The sequence below is a fragment of the Stegodyphus dumicola genome, chromosome 9 (assembly GCF_044657685.1).
Source record: "Stegodyphus dumicola isolate Sdum_Otavi_A_Nest chromosome 9, ASM4465768v1".
NCBI classification, from domain to species: Eukaryota; Metazoa; Arthropoda; class Arachnida; order Araneae; family Eresidae; genus Stegodyphus; species Stegodyphus dumicola.
In genome coordinates, this window is record NC_140776.1 from 73239620 (window position 1) to 73266812 (window position 27193).

Consider the following 27193-nt stretch of genomic DNA (forward strand, 5'->3'; position numbering starts at 1 on the left):
GGCGAGCAATGGCAAGAAAAACACACACACACACACACACACAAAAAAAAAAAAAAAAAAAAAAAAATTCTTATCTCAAACACCCGAGACTGTGTAGTGGAAATTCTAAAGATAGGCTCTTTTCATTAAATATTTTGCGACAGTGCTGTTGAATTGAATTTTATGGTTTAAATGCAAAGAACAGGATATTTAATAATAAAAGTAACACAAAATTGTTTAAAAATGCCTATTTGGGCGTAATTTAATATCTGAAAGCTTTCAGATGTTTTACTTTGTTTTTATGCAGTTAATATCCTTTTGTATTTAAAAGTTTAAATACGTGCAGGATTGTGTGGGTAGAATTGTAAACCCAAGGTTTTCCCACCTGTCTAAGAAACTGGTGAAAGACAAAGTTACATATCTGAAATGAGTAAAAACTATTCAGAAACCTAAATAAGTTTTACACAAAGTCTTAGGATGTAAATATTATCCCAAAACGCATTTTATTTCTTATTTTCTCTATTATTAAATAATGAAAAATCTGTATGTGTGTATGTATGTATGTATGTATATTCCTTGCATTATGAAAAAACGACGTTACCTAAGACTACCCAGTTTTAAGTACAAATAATCCTTCACCTGAACATGTACACCTCAAAATTGGAATTTTCAGTTTCGATATTTTTATTTATTTTATATTTTGTGTAAATTTAATAAATGTTTGATTAACAAACTCAGTGATTTTGTAAGATTTGAATTGTGAAAGCGAGCGGTGGCAATACAGTTCCATATAAAACATTTTTATTCCTAGCGCACTAGTATGTTGCTATTCGACAAAATAAAGGATATTTATCTTTCAGTTTTAATCAACAAATTTGGCTATTTAAAAGGAGTGTGTTGCCACTACCTGAAATAAAATACTTTTATATTCCACGCGCCAACTTGTTGTCATTCAGTAAAGAGTACGATATTTAACTTTTAAATTTAAGCTAATATTTATTGAGTAACAAGCTAAGCGATTTAAACGAAACCAACGCAGTTCTTAAGAGTACTTTTTTCTACATTTTAATCTTATTGATTTAAATAAAAATACATTTAAATCATGATGTATAATTTGAAATATTAAATATTTTTATGAAATTTAAACTAAGTGGATTCATTAAAATCGTTGTATTTTTTTTCTTTTTTTTTCTGATAATATGTAACATGGATGTCTACAAAATCGAAAAAAAGAAAGAAAATTGACAAGTTTTGTTGATCGCGAAAATGTTTAAATTTCAGTCACATCAGATATTATGCCAGCTTCAGTTTATTTATGCATATTTATGTATGTATTTTCCTAAGCGCGAGATTTATAAATTATTAAGATCTTTAATAATATAGATATCACATTACCATCTGACGTTAAATGCTGTCATGGCTGTTATCTAGTTTTCTGAATGTCCCCTGTGAGAGGTATTGTACCTGCATCTACTCAAGACTAATATATCGAACAGCGTAATTGATGCTGACAACGCTTCATCAGGGTATCTGTGTCCACAAATAGTCAAAATGAGTAGATAGCAAATACTGCTGCCGCTAGAAAATATCCTTATCATCCTGCGCTAACTCAGGATCACTTGACAGATGCGCGTTGCAAGGACATGCGGGTCTATGGTGGTGTTTAAAGGAAGGAGAGGTGGTCGTGATAAGAATGTGGAATACTCTCCAGTCTTAATACAATCTTCGTCCCAAAGTCGTTAATCATTTACCTCCCCCCTTTTCTTCTCAGTATCTTTTGTTTCTGTTAGAAGGTGCCAGGTGTGAGGTTTGTTTCGCGTTGATGCCGGTATCAGTACCGTCAGAACAGATGGGATTGTTTCGAGGCGGTGATTTTCTTCTGAACTGAACACTGGTATGCATTCTAAAAAATACACTATCTTTTAACACCGAAAATATTTAGAAACGTATATTTTTAATTAATAAAATGTATCATAAAAGACAAAACATTCATATTCTTCTTTGTGTTACTGAAATCTTTAGGAAATACTACAATTAGAACCCCTATTAAGACAATCTTGGGCTTTGGGCTGCTTTCTTCTGCGAACACTAAGATCCACTTCATTAGTTTCTATGACAGAAACATAGGATTATGGTGAACCATACAATGATATTATATTTTTGAAAATCTGGAGGACTTAGACTGTGGCTCTGTTAGAAGGCAAACAAAAACTGAAGCTTAGAAAAAATACTTCCAGAGAAATCTGGTCCAAGACAATGGATTGGCGGATATTTCGCGACAAGAAACGGATATATTGAGATGCTGGTTTCGTTGCTATCAAAAGCTCATTAATTCTTCCATAGAAATAAATAAAAAATAATAAATAACATATGAATAAAAAATAGGTCAAGGTTTATTAATTACTCGACTAATGAACGCAATAACAAATATTCTCTCAATTCATTTAAAGTTGTCCCCTGCGAAAGTAATTTTTTTCCTTCAAATAATATTTAATTGATGAAAAAAGTTTTAAGAGTATTCTGGTCTTATTTACAGATCTACTGCTTTAACCAGATTTTATTAGTATCACACTAAATTTTATTAATTCATATGGGATTATGTGGAATTAATAAAAGTAAATGAAACTGCAACCAGCAACGAAATTTTCTAACTTCTGAACTATGAGCTGTACGCAATAAATGCGTTAATTGGACTGATTATTATTCTGCAATTCGTGTGAGAAAGAGATCGGTAAATTCATTAATGTAGTAGTAAATTCATTAATGTGATGTTCTTTGACTGAGCACGTGTCACCTTAAATTCCCGAATCACTATAGAAGCTGCAATTTAACAAAAAGAGCAAAATTCTACGATAATTATTTTTCGAAGCGCCGAAGAGTAAAAATTCGTACTTTACTTAATGATCAAATTAGTTAAGTAATTCGACAGTCCTATGACATATATTTTATTACATCAATGTACAAAATGAATTGGATATTCTTAATATAAGAAATGTAACCAATATAAAGGCTGAATACTAAGTTTACAGAGGTATGTAAATCAACTTTATAGTCCTTACTAAATCCGATTTTGTGACATTTATGGTAATGTTTGACCCAAACACTAAGCTAAAATGAGTCGAAATGCAAATAGGCACACTGAAGTAATGTAATAACATTTTTGGAGTATAGGTTAATATATACATATACATAATTTTAAAATTAGAAAAAAAAAGAAGAAATAGGATAGAGTAGCGAGACCTGAAATTGAAGGAGAAGGAGTGCTTATTCATCGAAACGGAACCAAACAGGCTAATGTTTTACAAAATAGAATAATCTATTCAAATTGAAACATTTGTAAAAATATAAACAGGTTTTTAGTCAAAATTAATTAATTAAATTAAACTTTACTTTTATTTAATTTGACAAATTATTTTTTTTAATATTATATCTTAATTTATTGTAATATATAAAGCTAATCTCTTTTCGAACCAACACAACTGAACCTGATGTTTGAATTCTGAAGGAATGTCATTAGCATTGCACCTGTAAACACATTGTATGTTCTCACCACAATGTAGTTTTATTTTTGCACTAAGTATTTTTAATATGCATAGAAATTAAACTTTCAATTTGAAATATTGAAAGAATTACCAAATAAATTCGGAAAGTTATAATTCTCAGAAATTTTAGACTTCATATTTTTACTTACGCAATGATAAATATTCCCACAATATGTTTTAAAGTGTATTATTAATTTCTTTTATTTCAAAGCATATAAAATCTTCTATTGCATATAAAATCAAAAAGCATATAAAATCTTCTATAAATCTTCTAATAAAATAGAAATTTTATTACCATAGTGGTTTGCTAAGAGCTTTCCTTTCATAAAAATACTAATTAGTATATATATTCTTTGTGATTTTAATTTTTCAGATAGTTATGACTTTCTTTAAATTTTTGAATATGTGACAAAAATGTTAGAAACAGTAATTGTTAATGGGAGGTACAGAAATATACCTAGTAATACTTTATAGTAATTGACTTCTTATATGTTTTAATAGTAAAAATTATTATTCCTTTCTTCCTAATATTAAGTTATGGTATCCAATATTTATTACAAATTAAAATTTTTTGTGGGAAAAAATAAACAAAAAAGTAAATTCTTATCATAATTGCAATTTTAATTTTCAAAAGTTTGAAAAAATTTCAAAAGTTTGAATAAATTACTCACTTGCTGGCAAAAATATTAGAAATTGATTCGTTGCCATTATAGTCGCTGTCTTTTTTGAATTATTCTTATTTATTAGCTATTAAATAAATTTTGATTTCTTGACTAAATGACTAATAATGCTAGATAATGATCAACACAGATCAACGAATTATTTCATTAAAACGCCTTAAGAGACGAATTGAAATTAGATATTTATAGTGGAAATTTTCATATAATCAAGGAAGATTTAGAGCTCTATGAGATCAATTTTCTAGAGCATATAGATTAATATTTTAAAAATGTCACAAAAAGTATCAATCTGTATGAATTAATTCAGATGTTTAATTCCTAAATGAAGCAAAACTAATAATAGTCTCTTCTCAGCTACCTTTTAAAGATTATAAGAATTTTAAGTAAAACATTACTAACAGAAATGTCAATTGAATAAAGAGTTAGAATGATTTAGTAGGGATAGAAAAAATGCATGCAAAGAAGCCTTTAATTTGCACACCATAAAAGCCGGCCAGCACAACTGAGCCAGAACTATCATTAGGGAATAACTTCAGATTTATTACTTAGTTAGTATATATTATTGTTTAAGGCTAAATATTGTTAAATTCAGAAAACAAGTATATACTCTTTGTTAACAGTTTTTGTACAAAAAGGCTATTAGTCTGGAAACACGATTTTGTGTTGGTTCACATTAAATATCGTCTACAGTGAAAACGTTGTTTCACTTTTCATTCGAGTCTTTTGCCCCTTCAAAATGTAAGATATTTCACATTTAATCTGTTTGTTACTGATCAATAAGCTAAGTTATTGAAAAGCAATAAATGCAGTTTTTAGAAATGTTATTTTTTAATCTGATCTAATTAATTAAAAATGCATTTAATTTGTGATATATATCTAATACAAACATTAAATATTTTTATAAAATTACATTAGATATTTTTTTTTCATTTTTCAAATATGCAGAAGATTTATAATGTTCCCATGTTAGTCTAAATGTGTATTCATCTTGTATGCAATAAAATATTTCTCTATTCCAACTGGGACATCTCTAGTGATAATCACCGCTAATAAACCGTATTAAACTTTAAAAGAATCTGAACCCTTGTAGACTTTTTATTTACTATGTTTTCCTTTCTTTTGCTTCGAGAAAAAAAATTTACAATATAAAATAAACATTTTCAATGGAATCTTTGCTATCACTTGAAACAAACAAGTAATTGCCTCTACTTGAAAAATTATAACAGAAAAGATAATGTTCCGTAATAGGACTAGATCTTAGAAGTTTTCGCATAGAGGACTAGAGCTAAAGGCTTTACGCCCACGAGCGGCCGAGAAAGTCGCTGAAGAAGGGTAGTTCGGTAAGAGATTCGAATACTCTTAAAGGACTGGCTGCAGGGGCGTTGTTGTGGTTTTCCTCATGTGTAACGTGTATACGAGCCAGTTTCTCTTAGAAAATTCTCAACGAAGGAATCCCTTCTCTTAGGCAGATAGTATTCGAGGCTTTGTCGTAATCACATTAACCAAACCAAACCATAATTTTCTACAAGCGCGATTTTGCCAGATTCTCTTGAATAATCACCTAAACAGCTTTCAGGGAAGAAAGAGTTATGACTAAATAAAAAATTGCAAGCGTTTTACCTCCCCCTTAATAGAAATCAAAATAACGCAGTTAACAGAAGGGTATTTAGAACTACTGCAACCGATGAATTAATACGTAACAGAACATTTGGTTTGCATGACTTCATACGTAACTCAAGTAAGTATGGTGCACACATTTAAAATTAGGCAAAACAGTAACTGTAGCCACATACTTTGCGCATGAAGAAAATATCCGAAAAAACTGACGCATATCCGAAAACCTAACGCAGCCAGACATTTCATTCGAGAATGGGATTTGAACCGAAACTATCATTATTTTGTGATTTTAATCTTTTAAATCACAGTCGACCTAAGGAAGAGTGATTCGGATTCCGCCAACGTACATCATTCTTTCAAGATTAATGGTAATCTTTACAGAGGTTGAAATTTACTCAATTTTATGAATTAATTTCAAGGTTTTTATGGGTGAAATTTACTATATTTTATAGATTTTATGGATGATGGTTTAATACGCACTTTACAAAAAACATTAGCTTATAACTAGAAAAAGAAGAGTAACTTTTGTGAATTTTTTTCGAAACGCGTAAAAACTTTTTGTAAAATGAATGCCATTCTAAGGTAGAACTTTGAATAATTTTAAAACTGATGCACTTTACCAGCTTTTATTTGTTAATGCAGTTTAGATGTTGTCTATGACTTTAAAGCATTGCTTTGGTAGCACGAAGTTTAATACAAATATAAATACAAAATTTATGTGATTTTATTTTCAGTTTTCAGGGTCATTAAAAATTTCTTTCTTAAACCGAAAAGTGTGAATGATATTCTAGCTCTTCTCTGGATAAAGAAGATTTTATATTACGTCAAAAAGAGCATGGTCTATATAATAATACTTAACAATAATTTAATTTAATTTATCCACCTGAACTATGGTGACATGTACAAGAATTACGTAACATAGTCCATATAGCTCTCCCTGCTTTCAAGTCCATTTTTAAATAAAATTTTTTATCTTTATCTTCTAAGATAAGAAACTATACATAACAGAAACAATTATTCATCATTTAATTATTATGTACTTAAGTGTTACGCATCAGGATATGCAAACAAATATTTTACTGTTTTTAATAAGTAGGAAAAGTTAGTGGATGTTTTGAATTTCTGAGACTTTAAAGAGAGACGCTTGAATGAATTTCTAAAGTTTCAAGATATTCCATTTATTCAAGAAACATGATCACAAGAAGGTAAAGAAATAAAAGATAACTATTTTTAAAATGTGTTTAGAAATAAAATTTAGGGTGCTAAAATAATTTAAACTTGCATGCTTTGCTTAATAGAAAAAGCGCTTTTTATATGTTTGTTATGTTAATTGGTTAATTGAAATCGAAAGATGAATTAATGCAACAAAACGTACGTAACCAGAACACATGCCAAATATAATTCCCTGCCTACTTCTAAAATATTCTTTTAACTGGCAAATAATTGAAATAAATTTATTAATATAATTTTTTTTAAATGTTGGAGGATAAAGAGATCATGGAATTATGAATGCGATTATATTTTTTTATGATCCTAAGCCTGAGGAAGAAAAAAAAATTACCCCTCCTTCCTGAAGATAAGATTTTCTGGCTGCATGGTATTTACGCTTATTTGCTCTTAGCTCTCATTTCAGATTTTATAATTAAGAGTACAGCTGTTGAGTTTTGTAAAGAATTCTTGTTAATCAATTGAATCTATACCAAAACTAAATATTTACTTATTTCATTTACACAAAGGAAGTCATTTAGAAGGGTTATAAAAACAACCTTTTGATTTATATAGAACTTTGAACATAAAAGTATAACTTTGTGCTACAGTAACCACAGCTAGTAGAAAGACAAAATAAAATAAGAACAGTCATTAAATTTAAACGTTGAGAAGTAGTTAAGAATAAAGAATTAATTACTAAGTTATAAGCTGGCTCAATAAATAGAGCAGTGGGTCAGATTTAGAATATCGGTGGCAAAAGATCGCAAAGTAGACTAACTGCTAGAGCTGGCAAAAATTAACCAAGTAGCGGGCGACACCTGAAGACCTTTCTCTCTCTCTCACTCTAAAATCAAAAGAAAAAAAAAACCCTCACCTTAAATACTCAAACAACTTGAGAAATACAGAAAGGATAGATTATAGTCAAGATTGAAATCATAATACACTCATGTCCATAAATTAAGGATAATTCGGAGTAACGCGGAAATCGAACTCTAAAATAAATATATCACCTGTAAAATCTCTACACACATCTTCAAGAATCATATGCAAATTTCAGGAAGTAACCAGATGACAACGATGGTACGTCACAATGACGAGAGTGTAAGAGAGTGATATATAAGGAATACAGGCAAAGAAGTAAAATTGTTCGCAGGCGCTTTATAAGCATTTCAGTACAATAACCGAATAGTTATGTACTTAAGCATGCCTAGGCGTTGTACGGACTGTATTGCATAGTCTGGGAGACATACAATGTATTAACAATCATAGCAACCATGTAATATTGGTTTTTTTGTAAATAGGTTTTTTTTTGTAATTTGCTCCAGGGAGAAAAAATCGCTAATTTTTTTAATAATATTAAACATATAGCATCTTTTTTTGCTCTTTACCTTTTGTTTAATAAATAAGGTTTACAAATAAGTCAAATTTGTTTTGCTTCTAACTCTTCCTTTGCCTGATTTTGCATTATCCTTAATTTATGGACATGAGTGTAATTGATTAACTAACATAAGATACTCTCTTTCATCTAATTGCAATATCTTGCATTCTCTCTCTCTCTTTATATATATATACATATAGTTTAACAGATTCTTGAATTATTCGAACTTTTAAATTAATGATACATTTATAGTGTTCATAATCATTTTCAGTTCTGAGATTTACACATTTATATTTTTGAGGATACACCCAATTATATATTACTGCTGTGGGCAAGAGAATAATCTCAAAAGCATTATTCGCATTTTTGAAAACATTACTCGTGATAAATAAGGAAAATTTTCATATTTCTACTAAGCAGTTTAGAATTGCATCTCTAAGAAAAGTATCACTCACGTTATTTCACACGTATTTTGTTTTAGGGGCTTAATCAAACGAATTAATAATATAAAACCTGGTTATTTCTCAGCATATCCTTTTATATCTTTAAATTCTATCGTATCACCCCAAAACAAATTTAAGCCTCAGTTAGTGTCTTCACATGAATTGATAGCCCTATAATATTAACTCATTGAAAGAAGAACGGAAGAGAAAGTAATGGAATAAGTGATTATATATTAATACTGTATTATTATTGTCCATGTTATGTACCTTCCATAATATAAAGTTCAATTACTACCATGCTACAGTAAACAAAGTAATATTATTGCCCCCAAACTCTGCATAATGAGTACCACGTTTAACTCTCCTTAATACTATCTATCTAGCAAAGCCTTGGCTTACTCTTCAAAACTTAAGTTTCTGGATATATTTTTAACATCATTCTATCCAGTCTTCTTAATTAACAGTTAAGTAATTAAGCACAATCCTCGAGTTCAAGAACAAAGGTCAAACTATGCACATATAAAAGGAGGATACACGGCCGTTATGAAGCTAAAATTAAAAACCAAGATAAGGTTAGCGATACATAAACTCTTCTTGCTTTATAAGATGGTTACTATGGTAACCGAGGAAAGTGATAAGCGAATGCTCAGACTTTTGAGGAAACATGGCTTAAGCGTAGTCTGAAAACAAAGCATATAACATCTTCATTATCACAAAAGAATACGCTAGCACAGATCTCAGTATGTCAATATTCAGCATTTTCAGTGTTTGTGTTTCATGCTCAAAGTTATACTCATTATAACAGCTACGCAAATTTATCAATGAAGTAATCGCTTGTGACTGATTCAAAGAAATCTGAGTAGATTAAAAGCTTTTTCATTTCTTAGAAGATCTATCTGATTCTTTTGTAATGCTACTTTGAGTATTAATATTTTTAGTAATAAATCTTTGAGTACTCGTTATTCCTCATTCGTAATTTTATTCTTATTTTTAAGAGACATTAACAAATGCAACCTAAGACCTAAAACACGAGACGCCTAAAATTATATAAAAGATATTAATTAATTTACTTAATATTTGTACTACAAAATAATCCCTGCTTTACTGTTAATTTTCCTAAACAGAGTAATTTAAGAACGGATAATATCTCATGAAATAGTTGCTTTCTTAGCACTAATGATATCATCGCTCAAACTAATAACTAAACAAATTCAGTAGTTTTATCTACCATAGTAAAAAAGTTATTTATGTTGTTCCGACCAAAATAGCTGGCAAAAAATAATTTGACAAGACTTTCCTTTTTAACGACAACGATAAATTTCTTTTTTTTCCCTTTGAATGGCAGACCGGTTTTTGTTTTACTTTCTAGATAAGAAAATCATTGCAAGATGTTCTCTCAATATAAAACATACTACAATCGAAATGGCTGAAAAGAAAAAAAATCTAATCGTCACGATTAATCAAAATGCATTTTTTCAAGTAAAAGCGCTTACTTTAGTTTCATCCAAAACTTTGGTATCGCTAAGAAAGTAACTGCGAGTATTAGGGATGTGGCGATTATTTTACCGTATTACCACAAATATCTGTCTGAGTTAGTTCCTTGGTGAGAGGATTTGAAAAAGCCAATTCATTATTCCAAAGTGTATATGGTTAGAATTTAATTTTGTTTGTATATAGTTAGATTTTACTTTTTTACTTTGCCTAATTAATTAGAGTAACTTTAATTGTTCTCCAGATGGTTGTGAAATATTTTATTATTTCAGCATTAGCTTATAAGGATTTATAATATTTAAATATTTTAAAGTTAATCTATGTTAACACATTTTTAGTCCAAATGGCGTTAGCCCAGAAGCGCTATTAATTTCTAAAGGGCAAAGCGTCAATTCACTTTTCAAACTGTTGACACAAATATTATCGCCATGTATTATATTTAAAGAAATTAATAATGAAGAATTTGCACGGATGCGTGAATGTTTCTCTCATTGTGAAAAAATAATGATACCTAGAGCCATCAAATTTTGAATAACGTAGTTTTTCAAAGCGACAAATGGCAACTTTGTATGAAAAAAAAAAAATTTTATCTCCAGCACGCGAGCCTGTGTACCGGAAATTCTAAGGATATGCTGTTTTTAAATATTTTTTGATATTGCTGTTGAATTGAATTGTACGTGGTTTAAGTGCAAGGAATATGATATTTAATCAATAAAGGCAACACACAGAACATTAAAAAAGCGCTTCATATAAAATCTGAAAAGTTTTCCGATTTTTTTTAATATTTGTCATATTTTCATAACACGAAGTCATTACGAAAAAAGGGGATCCCGTTGACAGCGAAAACTGTTTTTTAATATTTAAACATTTGCGCTCCTAATTTTTCTGAAGCATTTTTAAAGTATGATGGCATTTATTATAAAGTTTGGCTTACATAAATGTGTATATGGTATTCAACATATGTATTTTTTCATATTTTCTAATCTAGGTAACGCATATTTATCAATACATGGATAAGTTTAAGAACTAAATATTGAAAACAAAATAAGAAGAAAGCTAATTTTGTTAAACCCACACCTAAAGAAAGACCAAGATGCATGCAATGCATCTTAGAACATTTGGTTTCTTCATAAGCATAAAAAATATTCCTCATTTAACATACCTATGAAAATTAATTAAAATATCATAGGAGATGTTTCCATTATTTTTTCTTAGAACTGCGTGAATAAAGAAGCATTTTAGTTAAATTAGATATGTGCAAAGAACCTCGGTTTAAACTAGGTAAAACAGATAATTTTGACTCGAAGAATTTCTAGTTAACACTTCTTTATTATTGTATTCATCTTTATTTTCAGAAAACTGTCTATTGATATGTGAAATTGCATTGTTACTTTATATGGATCCTAAATAACACATCGATAGGACTGTATATGAAATTATATTATAAACTCATGCCAGAAAATTATAATATTTTATATACATGACTTTAAAACATACTTCTGTATATCATCTGCATATTACATTTATTCGTTCTTAGCAACTTCCTTATCTTATTAAAATCTTAAAATTTTTTTCAACATATGTATTAAAAATTGTAATTATGAAATTTAAAAATATCTGCTTTTTCTCGTAATTAAGACTCAATTATGAGAATTAAGAAAAGATTTAGAATCACACAAATGTTAACTGCAAATTACTCATCTAAATTCAAATCATGGAAATAAGAATTTTGGGTTACGGATTAACTTAAATTCCAGATACAACAACGTATATCTCTCCGTTGAAATCTTCAGAATATGAGGAATAGAGCTTATGTGTCATTATGTTAAATTGTAATCCTAGTTTTAAGTTATAAAAAATTAATTTGTTAATTTTAAATCATATGTAGTTTATAAATTATTTAACCTTCTATTATTTGCTTAGCTAACAATGCTTGTAACAACTGATAAAAGGCAGTACAAAGCTTGGAAAGCGTTATGAGAAACCAAAGCTCTGTAAATGAACTTACATGAGAAACCAAAGCTCGTATCTTAAATGTCGTAGATTTAAAATTGCTCACTCCAATTACTATACAGTAAATTGATAAATATGACCCTGAAACAACTAAGAAAAACAAATTATGACTCACAAACAGTATTTCAACTTACTTCAAAATAATTTCAGAGAGTTTCAAAACAGAAAACCTCCAGTGACCTCCATGAGTAACGATTCTTTGTACAGCAATCAGAAGTATAAACCTTATCCATTTCTTTGGAGATCAAACCTCCTGCCACGTATTTAATGCCATTTGGACAGACTTTTATACAAAACTGAGGCACTTTTTAAAGCTAAGATGCTTTCGAAAATCGATTCTCGAAGCCTGTTGTCTTGAACAGAAAGTTAAAATGTCTATTGTTCTAACACTATATCCAGTTGCTTGGTAAGACAGAATCAACTGAAGCAAGATATAGAAACCATTCTGAAGCCTTAAATAGCTATTATTGTAAATGTAAGCATAAAAACTGGTCTTATCTCTAAGTTGCCTTCCTATCTTCAGTTTATCAAAATATACTTACAGTGAATATTAATGTCCTCATTACAGAGATCTCTGCCAATGTAGAAGCATTCTGTAATATCGAAGCTCTATAACAGTTGTTCTCAATCGTTTTTGCATCAGCATAACTTTCACCACTGCTATAGGATCATTCCTCATCCCCCTCCTTCCCCAAACTCCAAATATATATATATATATATATATATATATATATATATATATATATATATATATATATATATACATTTATTTAAATTTAGTATAATATACATATGTATATACATTTATTTAATATGCTTCGTAAATTAAACAATAAAATATGTAGAAAATGTTGATAGATGCCAAAACTTGAATAAAAGTAATTTTTATATGCATAAACTAAAACTAAATACTTAATAGGTAAATAAAAGTCTGACCACATTCCCCTCCCGAAAAGTATGAAGTTTCCATCCCCCAAGGGTTTCAGCCTATTTCAGAACTCCTGCTGTATAGAATATTCAACAAAGCTTAAATTCAACTGAACATTTGCTGAGAAGGCTGATAATACAGTAATTAAATGTCAAATGCGCAGTTTTGCACGCGATTAAAAAATTTAAATGCCCCACTCCTGCTGTTGCTGATAATCAAAACCGTTTACTTTAGATGAGGTATATTAGTTGATACTGGTTGTGAAGTGTGTAATGCTAGGTTGTACGGAATACGAGCAGGGGACTGTGAGTTTGAGCTATATTCAGCAAGTTTCTAAGGGTTTATTGCCACTTTATACTAAGTTTTAATTTTCTTTTGCAATGCATTCCTGCTCCGTATAGCATATTTGTGTTCAAACTGTATCATCTCCATTTCTGTACATCTTTATTAAAGAGCTTTATCTAAAGTTCAACTTTATAAAAAAAGCTAAATATTGTACATATATGCTTAAATGAAAAATAAATAAGTAAGCTAAAACATTCATTATTTAAGCGAAGCCTAAAAGTTATAATCAATTTTGAGGAACGAATATGAAAAAAATAGTTTGTAAATATAAAAAAATAAAAAAAATTGTATAATAATGCAACGAAAAATTGCTTCTTTTAAGACAAAAATTTGCTGGTAATTTTATAGCTTCTACAATACATCAAGGCAGAAGATTATTTTCAGTGCTAGTACATTAATTTTAATTCTTCTTTGTGGAGTAGAAATTGTTTTTGAAATATGAAACTGAGAATAATCACGAATTTATCTTCACAATTTTCAAATAATACACCAAATAATTAATTAAAATAATTAAAGAATAAATAATTGGATTACGTGCTAAAAAAGATACTAAAATATTTAATAAAGATTGTCTTAAAGTCTTAATTAACTACCTTAATCCAATAAAGTCGATATTTTAACCTTGTGAAACATTTATTTTAACAAATATGGAGGACATTTCTTTCAAAAGATTTGAATTTGAAATAATTTTAATAATTTGATTATTGGTTAAAAATATTTTTTTTAGCCCAAAAGGTTATTAGCCCAGAAAGACTATTAGTCTTCCAACGACTTTTTGCGTTGAATCACTTTTCATATTGTTGCCACCAAATGTTATGCCACCGTCCTGTATTATATTTAAAGAAATTAAATAATGAAAAATCTGCATGAATGTATGCATGTTTTTCGCCCCGAATTTTGAATTTCGAATTAGTTTATTACCCATTTCATATTCTGTTACATTTTAACGAATTTCTGATGAAAAACTAAACGATTTCTAAGCGAGAAGTGGCAAATCTGTACGTAATAAACATCTTTGTCTCCAGCGCATGAGACCTGCCTACCGGAAATTCTAAAGATATGATGTTTTTAAATATTTTTAGTCCACAGGTGCGTTTGCCTAAATGCCCTCGAAATAAATAGCGTCGTTTCTTGCTAACGCATATCATTAAGACAGGAAATAATTAATCAGGAATAACAGTTCTCAAATCTTGATTGCAAGAAAACGCGTAAGAGGTTCAAAATACTAAATCATTAAATTAAGAGATTAACGATAAATAATTAACTAAGAAACTGCTCGTTTCTTAAATGTAAATCATTACATGTGCTCAAAGTTTTGAAAACTGTTTCAAAATATTCCTACAATGAAACTGAACGTATAAAAATTCTTACAAAGTTTATTTTTTTTTTCTGACAAACACCAAACTTTCATTGTCTCAGCGAGAAGTCTCGGATGTGTATGAAATGCTTGTGTTTATTAGAAATACTAGTCTGTACTGATTTCGAACGCGAAAATTCTTGAAAAATGCTGTTGCGACAATCTGTTTTCTCACCTTACTTATATGCTATGTTCTTAAAAAATATCTGAATTATGCCGAAATTTATTATTTTTTCTCCTAATAAAATCAACCTGGATTTTTAACATTTTTATCAAGAACGAGAAGTACTAGTAATTATTTTAGACTAAAATTAAGAGATTCCCCCGCCTCGTTTGCAGACTTCGACTAGATATTTTCGGATTCTTTGTTGAGTTCATTTCATTTAATGTTACGACATTTCTCAAGTAATTATTGTGGAAGAATTATTAAGAAAGCTTAAGCAAATTTTCTGAAACGAAATTTCACGAACATCAAATTTTTCCTACAGTATTAATTAAACTAAAAACTTCGACTTCTCTCTGTTATTTGGGTCATAATTGCGATATTAGTTTTCATAGTTAAATGAGTTTAATTCTGTATGACACGAAACTTAATTTCCAAACGGTATACTAAATTAAATTAACCCTCAAAATTCTGAGTTAAATTACAAGATGAAAGATGGTTTGTGAATGAATGTTAAAAAAAAAAAAAAAAAATCCTAAACACACAGACCTGCTAATCTTATGGTAAAAAATGTATATAGAAGAGGCATATGAGCAATTAATGCGAAATTAGGGGAAAACAAAGTAAATAATAAAACAAGAAAAATTTCAAATTGTTACTTTAATAGTGGTTCTAGAATACCTATTAGATAATCTAATTATTTTAGTAGCTATAAAAGGTCAAATGTATTTCAAAAACAGATTCCTTTATGTTCAAGAATAAAAACTAATTCGTGCAAGTGCAGTGATGCGAAATGAATGCATCACAAGTGACGGAAAAAACAACGAATACTTAATTCCATGTACTGCTAGATAGAGAGAAAGAAAGAGAAAAAAATCCACGAGTTAATATACATTAAGACACAAAGGCTAAGAAGACTAAAATTTCTAAATCAGCATTTAAAAGGGTAAATCAGCAATTAAAACGTTGATAAAAAAAATTATAACATTTGAATTGCTCACATATTGCATTGATTTAATAGGTAATGTTCACTCCCGCTCTTCTCTATTTCCATTTCCCATACTAGTGAAGAACTGCTGTTCTAAACTTTTTGTTTATTCGAAACTGTTCGAAGACTGCAACTGAACTGTCTATATTTTTTACTTAGTGAGTTTTCTTTATCTTTAATTCAGTCTGGATATTGAAACATTGTCTGTTTCATGAGATTTTCGAGCATAAAAACAGTTTTAATTTCAAATTAAATGAAAAATATTTGTATATGACATATGATTACTGAATTCTATGCTCTGAAATGTCAAAACCTGTTAAGTATGTAATTTAATATACGTAGCTAAACTATATTTATATCAGAGAACAAATCTGAATCTTTGCCAGCATGCAATTTGGGAAGAGGAGATTTAGTATCACAAGACTTGCTCTAATCACTTTTTTTATTTTATATCGATAAAAATATTTAGCATTGTTAGATATTTTATTCCAGTTATGCAATAAACAACAATGAAGTTCTACCCTTAAATGTAAATATTTAATTCTTTGAATCATAAAGTTTAAATTTAAATGAAAAATAGAATGTCTTGCATTTTACAGACTTTACCTTTTATAACAAGGATTCTTTTCTTTCTCCGTTCATGTACATTCCTTTTAAATTTTGAAAATAAACTTTCGCTTGGTATCAAAAATATTTGTTAGAATTTCAGGCCATTGGAATGAATGAAGGGACAGCTGCCTCTAACAAGTCACAGAGGATCTTCAAGAGCTTGAATACTCTGACAATGTCTCTAAACATTGACAAATTTCCCAACATTTCCGTTTTACACCACTTAACCCCAAAACAATTGAAACAAAAGGGGTGAGAGTAAAGGCAGAGACGGAGGGAGAAAGGTGTTGCACTGCCAAACGACGCTATATCCTAGCCCCCCCCCGTTTCACAGCCCCACTTTCATGTTTCCCAGAGGAAATCCCCCTGCCCAGCAGAAATACACGGAAAATATGCAAATTTAGGAAGACGTACAGGGTTGACTAGAGGTAGGTTATATGTGTGAGTAGTAAAGCCTTGCTTCGTGGGGCACACATTCTGATAAAAGAGACAGAGTGGCGGACTTTATTTCTCTGCTGAGTAAATACAGAGTGAAAGGGACTGGAATTAGAAGGAGGGGAGATTGGACGGTGTAGCAGGTCCAGGGACAGTTATTAAATCAAGCATTTTAGACAGCAAAACGGAAGAGGGGAGAATCTGTACGAAACCTTGTTTTAGATTTATCTTACATTTCTGTTAGAAGCAGCACGGCTATCCAAGTAACTAAAATATAAGGTACCAGTATTTTATATAAGACTATTATTACGCATAAACCTCAGAAAATTTAGTGAATATAATTGACTTTAATAAAAAAAAATTAGCTATGTATTACGTAGAACGAATTATAAGAATTCTAGTTTTTAAGAATAATGGAATTTGAGAATAATGGCATCTTTAAAACATAGGAATTAAATAATTTTGATTAAATTGCAAAAGATTACTTGCTATTTAATATTTAATTAAGGTATGAAAGACGGGGTGCCTCTAAAATATAGTGTCATATGTTTTAATTGATTTTAAATAAAAAAATGTAATTTATAGCAAATACGAAAGACAAATGACAGAAATGAAAGTGATACATATTTCAACTAACCGTCTTATCCACTTGGTTATTTTAATCACTAAAAATTTAAGTAAACTTACCCATACATGTTTCACTGACTAAACACAATATTTCTCTCTAAATTTCCGCCGACAAGACTGCAAATGCATCATCAGAGGCGTCCTACAGCAGGATGTATTCGCTATTAGCTGAACTCTTTTTTTAAGTCTCTGTGCTCATTACATCTTCTTAAATGCATAAATAATTTGCATCTTCTGGCCAGAACTGAGTTGAAACGAAAAGGAAAGAAAAATTTAACTGTGAGTAAAAATTAAAGTTTTACAACTCTCAAAGAAATAAATTTATAAGGTAGTGAATGTGAAAAACTTTCACATTGGTAAACATTTCAAGTAAATAGTTAAATTATTAAATTTTGTCTGTATAAATGTTCAAACACAAAATTCATGCATGACACAATGCATGCATGGCTTAAGACGTATCAGTTAGCATAAAAAATAATATCAGCTACCATTTTTTATTGATATAAATTATAAAATCAGTTTTAAAATGTCTTAGACGTATAAGGACAATCCTAATTAATATTCAACAAAAAGGAATAAGAAATACGGTAAATTCCATCTTATTTTATAACTTAAGGCCTTGAAATAACTTGGGCATTCTCGCCCTTAAACCTAACGGTTGACTCTAACATGTTACATCTAATGATAACTAAGTTATCGCATCCGTTACTGCCTAGTATTAATACACAAGATAACACTCTTGTGTATTAATACTAGGCAGTAACGGATCTAGCACAAAACTTTACTAAGTTGTGGGTAATGCAACTAAAAAAGAAACATATCTATAGGGCTTTTAGTCAATTATTTACAGGCGCAACTTGAAGCAAAGCCAGAAACCACATAGGCATATGAGAAAACACAGGGCCTTGTTAACTGACCTAATGTTTAGGAAGAATACCTCCAGTCTTCTCCTGCACCAAACTCTTGAGAGGACATTCGGCTCGCCTTGTATTATGAATCTCCTTTTGCCGCACAATCACTATACGTTTACAAATATCCATGCCTTCTCCGAGATTCAAACTCGGATCCATCGGTCAGCATTCAAAGTAACTAATCACTATCACGACTGGACGGCAAAAGAATTGGTCCGACAAAACTCTCCTCCGCAACACAGGACTGTTGAGCCATCAAGGATGACTGCCAACAACAGCCTACCGTGGAGACGGTATAGTGGTTATTGAAGCTGACTGCCTTACCGAAGGGCCCGGGTTCGAATCCTGGAGAAAGCATGGATGTTTTAAGTACCTGTGCGGCAAAAGGCATTCAAAATACACGGTGAGCCGAAATCCTCTTGAGGTGTTGAAAGAAAGGTGGGAGACTCTTGGACCGCAACTCAGGATGATCTCCTTCGGAATTCCTTCGGGTTCACTATCTTAACAGTAAGCAAGACCCGACGTTAACTAATATGTCTACTTGAAAGCACATGTGCTATCTTTGCTTCAACGTGTACCCATCAATAACTCTTTACAGGTATGCTGAAGTTAACCAATAAAATTGACTCAGAACTGTCTAAAACACAGTGTCAGCACAAACTAACTTTCTAACACTTTCTGAACACTGCCAAACCTTAGTTCTAAATTCTTGTGCTGTGAACGGCTTCTGCATTTGGCCAGCAGTACTTCGGGATCTATTCTAATGAAATCCTAGTTAAGATTATATTGTAACTATATGCCGCTTCCCGACAAATTTTCATAAATCTCTGGTCTGAATGAGTATCCCGAGCAGATAAGGCACACATGAAAGAAACTTAAAGCTAACTAACTGTGTTAGTAAAACGTAATTAGTAAATATCACAGCTTGGTCAAAACGTTAGTCTTTTAACCTATGAGTAGGTAGATTTGTAACTGAATAAGAGTGCTACATAGAATAAAAATATCTTTTAGGAATGATGCATTAGATCTAACCAACGTTTCAATTATTCTCCTCCAATAAAATAAAAAGGGAGGAAACAAAAGTATGCCTATTACTATTAATTAGTAAATAATGTTAACGATATTATTGTATTAACAACTAAATGCTCAAAGGGAGAAAAGAAACGATGTTTTTAACTCAGTTGGTAAAATGTTATACTATCTTTGCTGTACAAAGATAGTATAATATTTCCATCAGGATTTTTATCAGAGAAGGAATATGAAACGTGCGCAGTCCCTCCCCGAAAGTCGAACTCTGGATCCCCCGACTGCTAGCCAAATCTGCTCTCAGTTACATCAGCAGGCACACGGTAAGGATGGAAAAAATACATTACTTTCTCCTTCACTGAAACAGCGACTAATGAGGAAGAGACGTATCTTATATATATGCGGCTTAAGTGTTTGTCGCCGATAGTTTATTGGTTGCCTGCGTAACTGTAAATTGTTTTATTCCCCGTGCAGTGCAGTGCATGACGAATATTATGAGAAAGCTAAGCCGGAAAAATTAAAAATACAAGAGCACGGGCATTTAAGACTTAATAAATAAATTTAATATCTATATATAATAGAATTCGGAAATATGCAACCGGCAAAAACCGACAACGATGAAAAAACATGTAAAATGAAATAAACAAATATCTTTATTATATGCGGCTTAGGTGTCTGTTTGTCGCCAATGGTTTATTGGTTGCTTGCGTCACTGTACTAGCCAATAGGTGAAGTTGCCACGGCACAGGATTGCTGTTTCAATTGAGACGTAGACAATTTCCTGTAAAACTTGCCCTTGCTATGACCATCAATAAGTCTCAGGGCCAAACGATTAAGCGTGTTGGCATATTTTTACCTGAGCATTTGGACACAGTCAACTTTATGTTGCCTGTTCAAGAGTTCGTGAAAGAACGGACGTAAAATTAAAAATACCTCTGCAAGGCGAGCTTAAAAATGTTGGAAAAATCTACACAAGAAATGTTGTGTACAAAGAGATCTTTGACATGTGAATTAAGATTTTTTTTTATAAATAACCTTTATTTATTGAGCTAGCGGTGGATCTTAAGAAATGTACCGCCAGTGGTTTCCTTCGTTGCACTCTACTTTAAGCAATTAGGCAAGTAAAAGGGGGAAACCCCGTGGGGCAGTAAGCAAAGGAGCGTCCTCGCCGTCTGCCCTGGGTAATTCAGTTTGAATTTGCAGACACCTTTGCACACATTATTTTAATTACAATTTATAATATCTAGAACACAGGTTATTTCGTATGACCGCTGGACTTTCTAGTTCATTATATTTAGGTTGTAATGAATATCATCCATCACATTTTTAATTCAGGTGCCACTTGTAGAGTCACTAAAAATTCTTAGAACCCGGGAAGTATCAAAAATCAACGAAACCCTTTCCAGGATTTGAACTTCAGATCCCTAGACGGCTAGCCGGATATGTTTCCAATTACACCATGAAGGCACGCGTGAAGGAGGGAGAAAATGTCTTGCAAATTGCAATGTATGCAATTTTAGTTATCTTATTTAAGTCTAATTGCTAATAAAATTTAACAGCTTCTTTACATTATCAAATACCATTAACCTTCATTTGATGTTTCATTGGAGAAGCGAGCTAGTTTTAAACTTGATGATTCAAGCTGTATTTTTAATTATTTTATTTCTAGTTTCATTTATCGATGGTTTAGCATCACATTGAACGAAACGACTATTATTAATGTTAAATTTACCTTTAATTTTGGATAATAAGGTGAGAAAAATATAGTGCAGTGTTTATAAGGTTTCAAGGAAAGTTCCTAGTGATAGTGATAGTGATAGTGATAGTGACGGAGGACGTGGCCACCACCCCTTTACTATTAAGTTAATTAGCATATAGGGCCACGTCCGCCCTTATACAGAGTAAAGCCAGAGAGGCCACATGGGAGGCTTGCACAAGGCGCCCAAACCGAACGCCTGGACCATCCGGTTGGCAGTTCAGCGAACCAAATGCCACCGGGTAGACACCCAAGTTCCTAGTGATGCAAGAAGACACATTAAACAGTGTGTTATAAGACGTTTCTCCCAACTTCTTAGCATGCCTTCGTGGTGCAATCGTGGTGCAATGGTCTACACGCTCGGCGCGCATTCGAGAGGTCCGAGGTTCGAGTCTCGGCGAGGGCTTTGTTAATTTGTCACATCTCTCAGTATCAGAAAAGTCTAATGTTTCTACAGTGGCGTCTGAACTAAAAATAGTGGTGGATGATGATTCTCCACCACCGGATTTGGCGACTGGGTCCCTAATCCCCTCCCCAGTCGCCCTTTTAAAGGGGAAATATATAAGATATTTCTTCCGCCTCCTTAGTATGCCTTCGTGGTGCAATGGTCAGCACTCTCTGCGAGTATTCGAGAGGTCCGAGGTTCGAGTCTCGGTGAGGGCATTCTTCATGTTTCATGTCTCCTGCTTCGAAATAACCTAATTTCTCTGCAGTGTAATTACCTCTCTTTCAATTAATGACCTCGTGTGTAATGTTTTCAGTTATTGATTAGCATCTTCAAGATGATAAAGAGGTTATGTTCAGTCAAATTTATTATTGCGGAAAAATACTTGAAATCTATTTGAAAAGATCTTTTCGTGCAAGACAATTTAGCAAAACCTTGCTCATTTTTACACTGCACACAAGCAAAATGAATGTCATGTTATTAAAATAAGGAAATGAGAAATGAAACTAAAACTCGTGTCTCTCTCATTTGTTCATGATGAAAATTTAATAGAATATTTCGTTAGAGTGTTTTATTAATATTTGTTAGAACATTTCGTAACTGAAATGAATCAAAAGAATTTTCTATACCTTTAATTACGCCACGTGCATCAAGTTGAAATTTTCCCCACTTTTTTAAAATAATGTTTCCCCGAAGCTCAACGGCTTCAAATTAAATAATCAAAGCAGAAATTAAAAATTAGTCTATGCCGCCAAATCGCCAACTTAGTTTCGAAGTTATTAACTGTTTTTCTTCTTTCAGTGACTTCCAGATTTTCAAGGCAGTCATGATGGTTGAGTAAACATCGCCTTTATTTATTTTTGAGACCATCTTCTCTCAAGAGAACAGGAAATGTCATTAAAACTGGCGCTTATATTTTATCGTTTGACAACTAAGACATTCCAGCTAATGCACTTGCTCTTCCATTGGTAGCAAAACTCTTCATTGCCACCAAGCTCATGAAATTCTTGATAGTGCCTTAAGGTAAGCAAATGTTGCTGACAATTCCAAGAAGGATTTTGAACCCCTTTAAAACTGTCGTCAGAAATTATAGCTTAAGGTCAAATGTATTTCAACCACCTCAGACACCAATTAGTGATGGTTTTTTTTTTTTTTTTTTTTAATGACAAAACGATTATGAGCTGTTTGCAATTCTTTACATGTCCTTGAGCAACCGAACAGCATTTTCAATTTTTTGCACTATTCTCCAGTGTTGGTATCTGATGAATTTCCGAAACCTGAATTTAACTCTTTAGTGCCTTTAAAACAAACCCCTTCCCTCACCCACCAGGGAAGAGAAGGAAGAAGGGGAGCGGGGGTATGACAGCAACTTAATTTTTCCACTCTTTGCTCAACCAGTTCGAAATCTCGCACTCTTCTACGTACTCCCAAAGGTGTGATTAAAAGTTGCTGCTTTTAATTAAAAGGCAAGCGCCCTTGGGGTTTAAGAAATGCACGAGTTGTTAGGAAGAGGAGTGTATTCGAGGGTATGTATGAGCGCAATGTTACCAAAAGCAAGGTATGTGTTCCTACAGGAAGTCAATAGCCAGAAATCTTCTCCTTTGGCGGCTTGTAAATATTATTCTGAAGTCTTTTTGATGTTATGCGCGAACTTATAGTAGAAGCTAAGAGAAAAATAAGAACAAACAGTTACGATTTAATTTTTTAATGCACAATATTTAAAGTTTTAATTTAAACGCCTTTTAGTTTTAAGAGAGAAAATGAGTCTGGCAATCGTTTGGAAATACCTTTTCACGTTTTTCTTAACCAGGGGGATAGTAAGATATTTTTGAAGAAATTTAAGTTTACTTAGAAGAATCTTTTTTATTCAGAAACAAGAAAAATAATGTTTTTCCTTCTAAAAGTAGATTAAGATTAAAGATCGGCAAGCTCACTTTTAGTACGGGTATTTGCATAATGTTTTTTGTTCTACGTATGAATTTCAGCGTTCAGCCTTTAGTTTCAAACAAACTTTGGTCTGTTTTACCATTGTGAAGTTTTGTCTGTTCAGAATAATTAAAAATAGAATAGTGAAATAGACGCCTATAAACCGAATCTATTAGGAATAACAAAATTTTCGATTTTAAAATATAATATGAAGATCTTATTAAACTTGATAGTTCAAGAACGGCCTACTCATATCTGACTGTTTTTGCATGAAGGTTTTTAATATAATTGTCTAGAAATTTAGCTATACTGATAAATTATGATTTTTGTTTACATAACTTTGATAAATTCCCACTGATATTTATAATGATATGTTTCATATTATTTTTTTCTTACAAGGGTTATAATATTATCTTTTACTAAACACTTCTAATTCTTCTTTCTAATTTTTCGTAAAGTCTTAAAATTCTTATTTTATATTTTTAAGCTTATTTTATACATTTCTTTATTTTTATACTATTATTTAAGACGCTAGGTTATCTTAACTCTTCCTTGCAGGATGTGCATGAATTTTCTGCGTTTTCATTTCCAGATCCTATTTCTTCAAAACTTCCATTACTGCTTTGTTGGTAGACCTTTCAATCCCATAGAATTTCTTTTTCTTCTGTTTTACAAGTTGATACTTTTCCCTGTTTTCAGTGCTCAGTCAATTAAAATTTGTTATTTAATATTGCTATCTATGAATTTATTACCACTGAGATGTTTTTATGTTCAAATACTTCCAGTTTGAATTAGTATTTTTATTAATTTTAGAGACACTACTACGCCGCATTCAAGTTATTCATTTTTGGTTTTCTTTGGTTTCATGTTACATTTTAAGAATTTTATCATTTGATAGTATTAGTTTGGTTGAGAAAAATTTACTTACTATGCTTTAACGCAAAAGACTGTTTTAAATCTTTATTAAATGTTCTTCGCTCATTCTAATTTTTTTAACCCTTCTACCATAAATATTATAACTTCAGGTAAGAAGCAGCAAAGTTTATTCTCTGAAAATATGCATTGCATAGTGCGAATCTGTTAATAAAGGAAATTATTATTATTATTCTTTCTCTAGGTTCTTGCTGTTGCCAATCTCACTTGTCTGACAAAGGTCATCACAAGCCCATGACATGCATCGTGACAAGGAATCAAATGCACCTATCGTTGGCTAGGGCCATGAGCTCCATATAGGTGACAAGCCGACTTTGGCTTAGTTCCGCCCCCAATTTTGAGAAACAGCATCTCAGGGGAACGATCCAAAGATCTCCTACCCCTCTACCTCTACAATAAACTTCTCCAAAAAACTTTCGACTCCCCGTATATTTAGAGTGTCCCCATGCCGAACAGGCACTATGCATTTCCCAACATCCATACCTTCTCCGGGATTTGAAACCGGGCCCTACCGTACAGCAGTCAGAATCACTAATCACTACTCCGGTTGGATGGATGAAGAAGAATCTTTTGGAGCTGGCTGTATATTTTGTTGACTGTTATTCTGGAAGAGGTAATTTTAGGTACTTATTATCCTAATACACATACTTCTCAACATTAATGGCTTCACTACATTATAATGAGATATGTCGATGAATACAATCAAAACGTCACCACTCTTCCTGTGAAAGTTCAATTTGGGGTTGTCATCTGACGTTTCGTCGGCGTCTAGCCATTGAGCGGATTACAGATGATTATTTTGTAAGATCCATAATTCGTCTTATGTTATTATTTTGACTAGAAACTATTCTAGAAATGACTACAATGACTACAGGAATATGCTATAAAAATTCAGCACCGAAAAGGATAAGGATCCTCGCACGGAAATACTTCCAAGAAGGTTTTATGCAGAAAAATGCATGCAGTACTCGAAATTTAAAACATATATACAGAAATATATCTTTGGAGTCCTGATGGTCATATAATCTAGTCATTAGCATGAGGAATGATCTCTTGAGAATGAAGAACTCAAAAAGACACATATTGAAGCCTCAGAGAATAACGGACTAAAGAACCGAAAAACTGAATTGAGATGAATAATGAAATTAATAGAAACAAAAAGTGAAAAAGACCAACTGACAAAGAACAGAAATCTTCAGTCCAACAATGTAAAAGTATAAGGCTCCATGGGATTCGCTTCAGCTGCAAGATGGAGTTCCCTACTTCAAATGAGAACACGAAGAAAAGACTTTCCAATGGCAGCTCATATTCGGATCTTGAATCCCTAATATTCTACCACAGCTTTACAGTAGACTTATTGGAGGTCATTTTGATGTTCCAATTACTCTCCAAAAGTTGGCGAAGTGTCTTCTAGCAGAAGACCAAAGTACACGTTGGAAAATCATGTAAATCTTGTGATGCATGGAAAATTTAAAAAGGTACTCGAAAACATATACGAGGAAGGTCATAATATTGTAGTGTAGGAGCGTCATTGATCGTTTTAGTTATTTTTAGACTTTTACCAGAAATAGCTAAGAATAACAAATATATCCTAGTTGTCGCAAGTTACTTTAGCAGGTATTTCTAAGCAATGTTATTCTTGAGGGCGCAGCTTCATCTATTGTAGTTCTAATACAGAATTGGATTATACTATGTAAGTGCCTCTTTTGATTTACCTCTAAACAGGAATCAATTTTTTTATTTCTTATAATTAAAGTACTGGGTAAGATTCTCAGTCTGAAAGAATTTAGGATATTCTTTTACACCCACATTTGGTCTGTACCTTAAGTTTAAGCTAACAATACAGCACCATCACTTTCATTTCGTATCCTGGTGTTGAGGAAAGATTGAAGTCAAAATGTCCTTCATTCCTGTTAGTGTAAAGAAGTGCAGATTGCCAAAGCACTGGCTTTTCGGCTTCATAAAGGACTTTCGCCGTGATCTTCATTTGCCATATGATTGCTCTTTTGATGTCCTCCGGGGGCATCATCGTTTGAGCAGTATGTAAGAGATCTGTAGGCACGTTTAGAATACATTTACTGATTTGGAAGGAAATGATTAACACAGTAGCCGAAAAGATAAAGTCGATGGAATCCAAATCGATGGAAATGGAATTTAAAGAAACAGATCAAGTCTAGATGTGGATCCCAAACTTCTTTGTGGAACCTCGCCTAGAATGCAAGCATTCTGGAAGAGGTCCACTACGTCATTAAAAAAATTAACATAGAGGTGAATAAACAAAGAGGTTAGGTTGATGATTTGAATAAGGTAATGCTTATGAAAGCTTACTTAGGATGGTAGCCTTCGTAAAGGACGAAGTAAACTTGCTCAGATTCTCGTTATACATGGAGAA

General features: G+C 31.7%; 1 protein-coding gene across 12 annotated transcripts in view; it reads right to left on the reverse strand.

Annotated features, from left to right (window-relative positions):
• LOC118185753 (uncharacterized) overlaps positions 1 to 27193 on the reverse strand; it is a 555072-nt gene that overhangs the window by 483720 nt on the left and 44159 nt on the right. For 8 of the 12 annotated variants that reach the window (XM_085823606.1, XM_085823610.1, XM_085823615.1 and 5 more), the window contains exon 2: positions 17865 to 18048. The exons of 2 other annotated variants lie outside the window; for them this stretch is intronic. The gene's annotated coding sequence lies outside the window, so the exon portion shown is untranslated. Of the gene's footprint in view, positions 1 to 12486; positions 12726 to 17864; positions 18049 to 27193 lie in introns of those variants that run through there. 2 more of the 12 variants (XM_085823609.1, XM_085823613.1) reach the window with 2 other exon arrangements.